At 37.4% G+C, this 10,253-nt stretch overlaps 1 pseudogene; it reads left to right on the forward strand.

The window, feature by feature from the left end:
• The first annotated feature begins 247 nt into the window (after window positions 1-247).
• LOC110929659 lies at window positions 248-5,029 on the forward strand (annotated as a pseudogene).
• The last annotated feature ends 5,224 nt before the right edge of the window (window positions 5,030-10,253 follow it).

Below are 10,253 nucleotides of genomic sequence, written 5' to 3' on the forward strand. Positions count from 1 at the left end.
TGGGTTTACTACTGAATTGGTGTATAGGCATTATGCCTAGTAGAGATGAATATGATCGGGTGGTTTCGCTGGTTACACGATGATGCTCCAGTAGTTCGTCACTGATCCAAGTTTACCGTTTAAAAAAAAAGGTTTTGTTTCGTTTGTGGAGCGAGACCGATTATCTTCCAAACCCGTTCCATTAATCCTAAACGGGTTCATAACGTCATATACGTCAATACGCATACATTAATCTTCCATTTTCTTACCTTTTTACATCACATTGCTTCGATTTTTCTTCATCAGTCGCTCCACCAGGTATTCTCAATCTCCTTGATTATTAATTTGTTATGCTATATAAATTTCCAGGGTTCGACTTTATAATCATTCAGCTTGTTAACCTTCGATTTTATAGCTTGTTGTATTTCATGATTACTTGAGGTTTAGTGTTTTACAGTAGGTTATTATGCTCAAATTTGTATTATAGTAGGTTTGGTTAATCTATTCCGTTACGTAATTGTGAAATATAAGGTTAATTATATTCTTATGCACGCCAACTATATGATGAAATTGCCCAACCAGCTGCATATGCTTTTACTTGGTGATGTTGTTAACTGATGAACAAAACCTGCTTGATACGCATGCATACACTCGTTTTTACGGATGTTTATTTTAATGGATTGTAGGATGGAAGCTTGATTGAGATTCTTATCTTGATAGGCATTGAAGTATATTATTTGTATTTCTGAACACTTATATGAATATGTTTTATCAGAATATGAATCTATGTGTATAACACAAACATCAAATTTTGGGGTTGTTTGGCAACATTGTGCTCAGCCATTAAGAGGCAGCCTCTGAATGGGTCAGGCATGTTTCTAAAACTTACCCATTATGATGCGTCTTTTAAGTGGACCAAACATACATACTTAATGGAATCATTAAGAAGCTTCCAAACAGCCCCCCCCCCCCCCACACACACACACACACACATGGATGGATGTCCATTTTGAAGGTAATTATCGGTCATTGACTAACCCTAGTTAGATAATCAGCTGTAATAGGAGGTAGTGTTTGCATGTGGTTTTGTAGTTGGAAGTTCAACACTCGAATAATCAGTTGCTTTAGTGTGTGCCATGTAGCAAGTTCTGGTTAATTAATAACTAATACATAAATGACCAAATATTGGCTTCAGGTTGAAAGAAGCGATAAATAGGTAGTTCTGGTTAATTAATAACTAATAGATAAATGACCAAATACAGGCGGCAAGAAAGAAGCGACCAAATTATGGCATTTGGTATGAACCAATAATCCAAATTTGGTTATCTTACCATCAGCTAAATAGTTGGAAGGAAAGGATATTTTCTATATTATATAACTTATAATTATAATTATGACTTAAAGCCATAAGAACCTGTAATCACTTTCAAAACACACATCCAAACAACACCCTCTTGCTAGTAATGGTTAAAAGTTTTAGTGAAAACCATGAACTAGATAATAGATGTCAAATTCAAGAATAGTATCCAATATTCAAATCCACATCCATCAAAACCATAATCCACAAACTTCCCGAATCCTTCATTCACTATCTCCTCGGCGATTCAGGCCCGTTCCTTCTTCCACTTTCCATCTCCAACAACGACGCATTACCCAACAGAATCATCAAACCCGAAGACGAAGAAGACCACATTATATCCGAACAACACACATCCGATAACGAATCAAACCAAACACCACCATCATCACCGCCTTCTTTCCCGGAACTCGAATCACAAATCAACCAATCGATCAAAACGCTCGGTGGGGCCATCTTTCCGAAACTCAACTGGAGCTCACCTAAAGACTCCGCTTGGATAGGTACAAACTCGAGTCTTAAATGCACCTCGTTTTCCGAAATCGCACTTTTGCTTAAATCTTCCGATTCACTTGTTCACGCCCTTTGTCATGCGTATGATTCATGCAGCGATTGTAACATCCACCGACCCGCCCGTTTCTTTCTTGCGCTTAGAAAATGGTACCCGGATCTCCAACCCGAGAGGGAGTTTCGAGTCTTCATACGCAACAACGTCTTAGTTGGAATCTCGCAACGAGAAGCCACCACATTTTACCCGATACTGACCGAGAAGAAGCATGATTTGGAAAAGGTGACAGACGAGTTTTATACGGACAAGGTGAGCATGGGATTTGAGTCGGAAAGTTACACGTTTGATGTTTATGTTCGAAAGGATATGAAAGTCAAGCTTTTGGATTTCAATCCGTGGTGTGAGGTTACATTGCCGTTGCTGTTTACATGGGCGGAACTGGAATCGGAGCAGTTGATGAGGGAACCAGAATTTAGGATTGTGGAGAGCCGACGTGGGGTGAGACCGGGGTTAAAAACTGCGGTTCCGTATGATTATCTGGATACAAGTGAAGGGAGTGGTTGGGATCGGCTGTTTAGAAATGCCGATGAAGAGCTGCGGCGCCAGACAAGGTCAGCCGGTGGTTGTTAACAGAATAACAGTTGTGTTTGCTGTAAGTCATTCTTCAAACTAAGGTTTTGTTTTGTTCGTATCATGTCAGTAAAACTGGTTGATAGTAACTTAAATGTGTTTAGTGGACTATTAACTATTAAGTCATGAAAAGTTTGATTTATTAAAACAATTGGGAAGCTACATAGAGATACATAAACTTGCTTATTTTATTGTGTTCATAAATGTGTTCTCTAATTAAAATCAATTGTGTATCTAACAGTATTTTTAATTCAGAGTAAGCCTCGGTTTTAGTCTCTGTGGTTTGGCTAAAGTAACAGCTTTAGTCCAATAGTAAGGACCTGCTTTCTCTAAACGAATATCGGCCAATCAGCTTTGTTGGGACCATAAATAAGGTCATCTCAAAAGTATGGCCAACCGCATTAAACCCATCATTGGCAAGGTTGTTTCCGAAACCCAAACAACTTTTCTCTCGGGTCGCAACATAGTTGAGGGACCTCTTATTGTAAACGAGGCTATGTCATGGCTTAGGAGGCAGAAATCTAAAGCGTTTATCCTAAAGATTGATACCGAGAAAGCCTTTGATAGCCCTAATTGGGAATTCCTTGATTTTGTCCTAATTAGGGGTGTAAACGAGCCGGGCAGGCTCGAGCTCGAGCTCGATTAACTTATGAGAGCTCGGCTCGATTCGAGCTTTGTTTTCAAAGCTCGAGCTCGGCTCGTTTTTATTTTATCAAGCTTGAGCTCGGCTCGGGCTCGGCTCGTTTATTATCTATTAATTAGTATATTAAATAAAAATAATATAAATAATAGACTTTTTAGGCTTGCGAGCTCGATAAGTAAAGCTCAGGCTCGGGCTAGTTTACTAAATAAGCTTATTTTTAGGTTCGAGGTCGGCTTGTAAACAAGTTTAAATAAGCTCGGCTCGACTCGGCTCGTTTACACTAAGGCTCGATGAGCCTAACGAGCTTCACATGTGAGGCTCGAGCTCGGGCTCGATTAACAAACGAGCTTTGTTTTGAGGCTCAAGCTCGGCTCGGGCTCGACAAGGCTCGGCTCGTTTCGAGCTTTTTCTCGAGCCGATCTCGAGTAGCTCGCGAGCCGCTCGGCTCGTTTGCACCCCTAGTCCTAATGCAAATGAATTTCCCCACTCTTTAGAGATCTTGGATCGGTGGCATTTTGATTTGGTGTGGTGCAATATCGCTAGCATCATTTGCTTCTCGGTCCTACACAAGCATGCAAGGCTGGGGAAAGATAAGGCGAAAGCAGTGCAAACGGTCATTTTATCGGCGCGTTGGGTGATATGGAAAACAAGAAACAACTTGGTCCATTCGGCAAAACCTGTGGTGATGGATACGCTCATCAATGAAATCCAAAGTATGTCATTTTATTGGGTCAAAAATAGGGCTAAAATGCTATTGTTAAACTGGGAAAATTGGTGTAAGTTCAAAGTGTAAGTGTTGGTGTCACCTCTGTAAAGTCTGGTGGCCCATACTGTATTCTGCCTAAGCATTTTGCTGGGCTGTTGCTTTTGAATCTATAAGTTGATTTTGCTGTTAAAAAAAAAGTCTAATAGTAATTTTTTTTGGTCACTGTGGTTTCCATTTTGTCACAGTTAACTGCGGTCTCATCCATTTATCTTGGTTAACAGCACCACCCGCATGCCCCTCACATGGTTGTAAAAATCCCGACTAGGTGACGATTAAGCGCTAGTCCCTACTCCACTGACCGACTAACGACTAGCAATTTCTACTACCATGAACAATGTGCAGCATTGAATACCACCATTTTGCATTTCAACAGGGAATTTTTATGCGGTTCTTTATCCAACTTGTCCAATTCAGACACCTCTACTTAACTACCCTGCAAGGTCAAATCTTCTAGTCAACAGGGAATTTTCATTCCTGTTTAAGTTATCTCTTATGAGTTTAACTCGTTTATTAAAAACCTCGAAAATGTCGGATTATTTTTTAAATAGTCTTTTATTTAGATTAACACATTGGTATTTATTAAATCAAGAAAAAAGGATAAAAATGCGCTTGGGTCGGCTCAACCCGTTTTAACCCGCACTAAAAATTTACTTGTTTTGACTCGTACCTAATAATTCATTATATTAGAAAAACAGGCGTGTGTAAAACTTAAAAGTCAAATAAATATGAGGGAGAACAAAGCGCTAGATCGTTAATGGGGTCCCTCCCGGCTCCCCCTAAGGTGGACAATGGTTTGGATTTAGGAGTAGGATTAGATGGTTTGTGTGAGTTGGCCGGTAAAAAAAATCAGATCTCTTAGAAATTTCAGCGGCTGCAATAAATGAATCATTTCGAGTTTCAGGATCACCTGCCTTTGATTGAGGGGGTGATTGGAGAATTATGTAAAGGATTCCCACTGTTGGTGGATGCCTATAGAGGTGTAATCACGTTCGGCAGCTTGAAGAACTCGTTGCTTTTAGGCTACAGGACCCGCGTGACAATGATATGTTGTGACAATGAGATTATGGTGCACTGAAACAGATGGAGTTTTGTGTTCTTATGTTCATATTAGCTCAGTCTAATGAGGCAGAGTTTTTGTTATAAGAAACTCTTGAACATGACTTCAAGAGTTCAGATTTAACAGGATTTCAATATATTTGTTTGGTTAAAGTTTTTCAAAATTGTTAAGTGGCATTAGCTTTTAATAAATGTTTTTAATTTTATCATGAAAAGATTTTTTGGAGTAAATTACATGGTACGCTGGTGGTTATGTGGTAAGTCAAAATTCACTTCTTGTGACAAGTTACACATAGTTTTAAATTTTGGTCACCTTGTCACCCTTCAAGATTAACCGTTTCTAAGTTTATCATCTTCATGCTTGGCACATATTTATTCAATTCGTATACACCCCGTGTACCCTTATTATGATCTATATATTAACTCAACTCGTAGATTCTTTTATGCTGAGTCACCGAAATTAAGTTAATATATTATTCAATAAAAATAAAACTACACTACACAAAAATTAAGTTAATATATTATTCAATAAAAATAAAACTACACTACACAAAAATTAAGTTGATATATTATTTTAAAAAAGTACATTGCTACTGTAATACGAAATATCAAAAATTATATAATAATTTTTTACAACTTTTAATTTAACAAAAAAACATTTTATTACAAACTCGTTTATTTATATTTGTCCGTTCCAATCAATAGTTTGAATTCACACCATAAACTCGTAGATTCCACTCTCACCACGTGTCGAGCAATGCCCCAAATCCAAACCCTCCACTTCTAAACTCTAACATAGGTTATTTTTAAGTGTATTTTGTAACATTTAAATAGTTTCACCAATTTATCGGTTAGCACACCTAATATCCACAAAGTAGGATTTAATAATAGATGCCATGTACCCATGGCATTATAGCCTAGTGGTATCTTGGTGGTGGGGTAAGGTTTATGACCATTAGGTCATGAGTTCGATTCCCACAAAGGGGGTTTTCCCAGATTTATTGGGTTTCCTCCTGAATTGGTGTATAGGCATTATTGTCTAGAGGAGATGGATATGATCGGGTGGTTCTGCTGGTGACACGATGATACTCCAGTGGTCCGTCAGTGATCCAAATTTGCCGTTCAAAAAAAAATAATAGATGCCATGTGGGTGATATACGGTGTTCTAGAGTTGACTTCACTATGGATGATGTGAAGTTATATTATTTGTTGTAAAATATACTATATACTTGTTATAGTTTAAAATATGTTATATCCTTTGTTTTAAAATGCCTTCTATCTATTTAGGTAATATATGTTACTTTAAACTTATCTTTGTTTTGTTTTGAGCCAATATGTTAGACCTCTTGATATATCAACTCACTTACTTACTGGCTTACGTGTTAGAAAACACCAAAGTACGATTTACTTCGTATGAAATATCAAAATAAGTCATGTTAAAACAAAAGTTTGTATCTTAAAAAAACTCCTTGACCACTCTCTACGTAAATAATGATTGACTTTGACTTTCCTCTTTAATATGAAATGTCGGTGTGAAAGGCATCTCCATAACATTCTTCCAATGCAATTTCGATTATTGCATAGTTACCTTTATGAAGATAATGGAAGACTTTCTTTCGGTGTAACACGCCACTAATTTGATTCTCTTGTGGTCATTAGAAAAAAAAAAGTATTTACTTTAATTAACAAAAAGAAAGAATACTGCCACTTAAAGCATTAACTCATTCGATAAACCAGGGTTCACGGTATTGAAATTGAATTGAAATAAATAATGGGTATGTTTAAAAGTAGCTGGTGGCTAAAAGCTGGTGTCTAGTGGCTGGAAGCTGGTAGCTGATAGCCTAATAGCTGGTGGTTGTAGCTTTTTAGATATATTTAGGTGTTTGCAGAGTAGTTGTAGCTTTTAATAAAATGTATAAAATGACCAAAATTGACATAACTAAAAAGTTTATTGTCTTTAGAGGTTAAAATAGTCATTTTTTTTTCTAAAAGCTTGTAGCTTCTTCTAAACGCTAGGGTATGTAATTTGTTTATGTTACACAATCATTTATTACATTTTTATTAGAAACAATGTCAAGTAAATTTTTTTCTAAATAACAATGCAACTATTAGAGTGTATGAATATAGATAGGTTGTATCTATAGAGGTGGTTAGTTACTTAAGTTAGTTATAGAGGTTAGTTATTGTCTAACCTCTATATATAGAGAGTTGTGTTCATTGTAAGAGAATAATGCGAAAGAATCGTTCATAAAACTATCATTAATTCAGTTACGAAAATTCCATTTCACAAACTTATTGAAAAGATTTCTCAATAGCAGACGTTGCAACTTACAACTAGTAAAACTAATGATAATTTCAATAATCGATAGAACAACATATACGAGAGATCTTTTGTTGTTTCCATCATCACTTTCAACTCGAATGTATCATACATATATGTCACATATATGACATCAATTTTTTTCTTCTGTCATGGGTCAATAGTCGTCGTCAACGGGTGTATCTGTTCAATTTTCGAATCCGTTCCGTTCGGATATTGATCGGTTAACACTATAGACAACTCAATGGTGTTAGCCGATGGTATTGTGATGATGCAAGGGTCTGGTAGTAGATAGTGAAGAATAGTGGCGAAGCTTGACAATGAAGACGGGGGGTCGAAAACGTATATACCCAAAAATTTCTATAGAACCGGGGGGTCGAAAACGTATATACCCAAAAACATTTATACGAAAACTACATATATACACTACTGAGCGAAAAGTTCGGGAGGGGGGGGGGGTCGGACGCCCCCGGCCCCTCATAAGCTGCGCCCTTGGGTGAAGGGAAGTGGTGTGCAACGGTGCGATAATGGTAGCATGCATGGTATGGTGATATCATGTGCATCGTGTTCATAGTTTTGGGAATTGTAATGTTTTAACTATTATATAGTGTGTTCATAGTTTTGGGAATTCTAATGTTTTTTAACTATTATATAGTAAAGGGGATTCACAATAAGACGGAAAGTGGTTTAGTTGAGTTACAATAGAAATTAAGAGGTGTAAAGTGAACACTTATATAAAACAACGATAATCTAGCGAAGCTATTGGTAAGGTCTGAGTATAGTGAGATGTAGGCACACCTTACCTCTACCTATGGGGATAGAGAGGCTGCTTCCAGTGAGACCACTGGCTTCAAAAACACCCAAGAAATAAATAAATAAATAGAACATGAGGTATGTGTGTGTGTATAAAGCTACCAGTATAATATGAGTGGTGAAAGAGTACATGGTAAACAAGACAAATACAACATTACAAACAATCTATACACATAGATACAAGATGAGAAACGCATGTAAATTCCATATAACATGTAAGCATATATACGACCATACATCACACCTAAATCTTAATTGCACCCTCCTCTAGAAATCTTTAACCTTAATCGTACGTCTCCATGAACTCCTATCATGGACCATTTTCTCAGAGAGGTGCAATCCTTATAAATTCTGTCTAATCTGTTCATCCCAAGTAATTATGAGTATGCCTCTACTCCTCCTTCCCTCCACCTCGAGAGTTTTAACCACTATAACTGGTTCTATCATCTGCCTCCTCTTCACATGCTTAAATCATCTTAATCTTCCATCCTTTATCTTATCAGACATACTAGCTACTCTTAAACTCTCCCTAAAACCTCATTTGTTATCTGGTCTAACATTGTGTGCTCACACATCCACCTTAGCATTCTCATATCTGCTACCTCCATTTTGCATGCTTATACTTTCTTAATGGCCCAACAGTTGGTCCCGTATAACATAACAGGTCTAATTGCAACCCTATAAAATTTCCCTTTCAATTCAATTGGAAACCTCCTATCGCACAAAACCCTAGTGGCAGCTCTCCACCTATACCATCCAACCTGGATGCGGTGGGCAACGTCATTATTTATCTCCCTATCCCTCTGAACTAATGATCCTAATTACTTGAACTTAGCCACCTGCGGAACCATTTGACCATCAATGGTGATATGAATGTCCTCATCGTTGCCTACGCCACTGAAGTCACAATACATGGACTCAGTCTTAGATCGGCTAATCCTTAAACCTCTGCCCTCTAAAGCTGCTCGCCACTCTTCTAACCTCACATTCAGACTTTGTTTACTATCTACAACTAACACAATATCACACGTAAAAAGCAAGCACCACGGAACAACCTCCTGAATTAACTTCGTCAACTTGTCTAGGATAATCGCAAACAGAAAAGAGCTCAAGGCAGACCCTTGGTGAAGTCCCACCTCCACAGAAAAAAAAAATCAGTATCTCCTCCTAGCTCTCGGACATTAGTCTCAGTCCTACCATACATATCACTGATTAAGTCTATATACTTCCCAGAAACCCCTCTACTCTCCAAACTATCCTAAATCAGTCTACGTGGCACACTGTCATAGGCCTTTTCAAGATCAATGAACACCATGTGTAGATCCCACTTCTTCTCTCTATACCTCTCCATCAATCTCCTTAGAATAAGTATTGCTTCTGTAGTTTATCGCCCTAATTGGTTTACCATAACCTGAGTTTCTCTTCTAATTCTAGTCGCAATTACTCTCTCGCACAATTTCATAGTGTGTCATAGAAACTTAATCCCAATGTAATTCCCACAACATTCGGCATCACCTTTGTTCTTATATAAAGGTACTACTACATTATTCCTTCATTGATATGACATTCTCTCAGATTTGAAAATCAAATTGAATAGTAGTTAACTAATGAACTCCTTCTCCCGAGCACTTCCATACCTCAATCAGTATCTTATTTGGTCCAACTGCCTTAGCCCTTCCCATCTTTCTAAGGGTTGTTCTCACATCATCCCGTGTGATACGTCGACAGTAGCATTTATTCCGTCGTCGCCTTTGAACACTTATAAAAAGGATTTGAATGCTAAGTCAATCTACCGAACTAAGTTAAAGGGTTAGAGTTTATGTATACTTAGAAAACATTAATCATACATTATAAATGTATGTGAAAGGTCATCATTTTTGCCATAGTCAATTTTCACATAACCTGTGGCTTAGAACACTAGGTCATAGGTCGTGATTATCAAAAGTCAGAAAGACTTTTTTGACTGTTTGTTGAAGGGAGCAAATAGGACATTAAGCAACAAGTTGAAAGGGTTCGATTTATTAGCACATCCTATAGTTTTCTAACACACACAAAAAAAAAAAAAAAAAAAAAAAAAAAAGAACAAAAATATCACCATAAAGTCATCAGGGGTAATTAGTGAAACGATATAGAATGGTAAAATGTACATTTAAAAGGGACAACCATCTGCATAGTTTTTTA

This window comes from Helianthus annuus, chromosome 3 (genome assembly GCF_002127325.2).
Source record: "Helianthus annuus cultivar XRQ/B chromosome 3, HanXRQr2.0-SUNRISE, whole genome shotgun sequence".
Classification (NCBI taxonomy): Eukaryota; Viridiplantae; Streptophyta; class Magnoliopsida; order Asterales; family Asteraceae; genus Helianthus; species Helianthus annuus.